This window comes from Malurus melanocephalus, unplaced genomic scaffold (assembly GCF_030028575.1).
Source record: "Malurus melanocephalus ecotype Western Australia unplaced genomic scaffold, MMel_1.1 scaffold_0, whole genome shotgun sequence".
In the NCBI taxonomy this organism is placed as follows: domain Eukaryota; kingdom Metazoa; phylum Chordata; class Aves; order Passeriformes; family Maluridae; genus Malurus; species Malurus melanocephalus.
Genome location: NW_026623232.1, coordinates 2,059,622 through 2,062,350, shown reverse-complemented (window position 1 = coordinate 2,062,350; position 2,729 = coordinate 2,059,622).

Genomic DNA, 2,729 nt, shown 5'->3' with positions numbered 1-2,729 from the left:
GTGAGTGTGTGTGTGTGTGTGTGTGTGTGTGTGCGTGCGGCTGGCGGTGCGCACTAGGAGGAACTCACGGTGCCCGGCTGTGCGAGCAGCGGGTGCCGGCGGCAGGTCCCCCCACCCCGGCATGGCAGCCAGCCCCGGCCCCCGGCGCCGGCGGCTCGGCCCGGCCCGGCGCTGCTGCGGCGGCTGCTGCTGCTGCTGCTGCTGCTGCAGGTTCAATAAAGAGAAAGTGTTACCGTTCTCGCCTGGAAGGATCCTGCTGAAAGCTTGGCTTGGTGGGCGCCATCTTCCTGGGATTTTTTTTTTTTCTCCTCTCTCCCTTACTTTTCCCCCTCCTGATGTTGGTGTGTGTTGTGTGTCTAGCAGCAGCAGCGGCGGCAGCAATGGCCCCGGTTAGCCAGACAGGCTAAGGAAAAGTACTGGGGCCAAAGCATCGCGGGCTCCCACTCCTCCGCGCAGTCCTGGTGCAGGTTGCTTGCTCGCTTGCTTGCTAGCGCTGCTGCTGCCGCTGCCGCCGTCCATAAGCCGAGGAGCGGAGGGAGCCGGGGCCCCGCCGGCCCCAGAGACATGCCCAGCGCAGGCAGCGGCGGCGGCCGGCGGCGGCGGCGGGAAGAGCTAGCCGCGGCGCAGCCCCGGCGGGCAGCCCGGCCGCTGGCATCGCCCGGCAGGTGCGGCACACGCACACACCACACACACACACACACACACACACACACACAGACACACAGACACACGCACGCACACGCACTCTTTCGCACACTCGCACACACACCCCCGCGCCCGCGGGCCGGGCTACGCGGGGTGCCAGGCCATCGGGCTAGCGGGGCGGGGGCGGGGGAGGGAAGGAGGGGTGTTAGGGATCTCCAGGCTTGACCGCTGTGAAAGTATTTCTGGGCATTTTCCAGCTGCTTTCCCAGCTCCGCTCCCGCTCTGCGTGCAGGGGACACAGCCTCTGCTGCCGGCGCAACAACGCCACTCAGTTGCAGTTTCGCACACTTTCTTCCTCTGGAGTCTGGGCTCCAGGAGGGAAAGAGGAGCAGAGGGAGGCAGGGACTCTCTCTTCAACTCCGCGGGCGCAGAAGCGCGGCCGAGAGTGCGCCGGGTGCAGGCAGCGTGTCACCCGTGGGCTTCCACGGTCGAGGACGGGCTCGGGCGGGAACGGGGGCCAATGGATGCGAGCGCCCTGCGACCCACAGGGCCGTACGCGGGTGTGTCCGGAGCCATCCCGGACAGCCCGGGCCGGGGGGAGCCCCGCGCACCCCTCAGCCACCTCCGAGAACGTGTCCGCACGTCCTGAGAGTCGGCATCGGCTACTAGCGGGATAAAAAGCGCAATGCTGGAAACGTGAACTGAGAGTGATGACCCGCTTTGTTGGGAAAGGGTGTACCATTTCACGCTGTTTTATTGGAGATTATGAAACTAATCATGAAATAAAGGAGCGGGGAAAAGAAACCGCTAGCTTAATCGTTCCTTCCACGACACCGGGAGAACCCGAGCGCTGATAGTCCTTATAGGAGAAATCAGTCCTTCGCTAAAACCTTTCCATCTCCAAGGTAACTTTGTGGCTGTTCTGCTGCTGCCTTGGAAGTGCAGCTGCCCGGGCCTGATCCTGCTCCCTAGGAAAATCCAACGGGCATCCTCGGGGAAAAGAGCAAGCCCCGAAGGTCGGGCGCATTTGTTCACGAGAAACGTTTCCGCGACTACTCCAAAAGTTTTTTGGGGGAGGGGAGGAGGCTCGGGGCTGAGAGCGCGTGCGAGCCGCCGGGCAGAGCCAAGGGCAAGAAGTTAGCAGAACACCTGGAAGTTTGGCTGCGGGGCGGCCGTCCGCGCACCGGGAGCCAAAGGATTCCTTCCCGCAGGAGGCAACCGGGCCGGCGTAACTTTACGCGGGCGGCGCGGGGCCGGGGCCGKTGCGCACGCGGCCTCGAGAGCCGCGAGCCCGCGGCGGGACCGGGAGGGCGCGCAAGGTGCGGACCGAGGGCTGCGGGCTGGGGGGGGATGCCTGCAAAGTAGCAGATGCCGTTCCCGGGCGGCAATCCTGGGTCCTCGCCTCCGAAAATAGGATAGAAATGGGACAGGGGGAAAAAAAAAGTTAACAGGTGTCTCCTCGGCTGTGGCAATAGCGTAAGGASGTGTCGTGCCTGCTGTATTGTAAGCGTTTTCAAAAAGCACGGAGAAAAATCGTTCGACGTAAGCCACGCTGTTGCATCGATAATATATAGTGAAAATCTGGAAGAAGTGCACAAATGTTTCTCCTCGTAGGTTAGTGTGCGAGACATCCAGACTGGTCTGGATTCCTGCTAGTAAAAGCACTTGAATATCTGCTAAGCACTATTTGGATTAGAGGTGTTAGTAGTTTGTCAGAGAAGCATTGCTTTTATAACTTCTTCCTGATTACAGACTGATATAGCCAAATTATTAAACGCGAAGTACTAAAAAAATTGTATGCTGCCTTGTCTACATAATTCTGTTTAACTTAAAGTCTCCAGAGGTCTCTTTCATTTGTCTAAAAGCCAATCTGACATTTCTGACCCTTGACTTCCCCACTTCACAGACTAAACTATTGTGATTGCTGCCTGTACTTCCTCGTTAAAGTGTCCGTCAGTTTCCATTGTAATTTAAATATTTTATAAGTGACAAAAATCATACAGAAACCATGAAAAGAAATAAACTTTAATCCATTCTTTATATCTCTCACATTCGAGACTTCTTCTTATTTCCCTTTTTTTTTT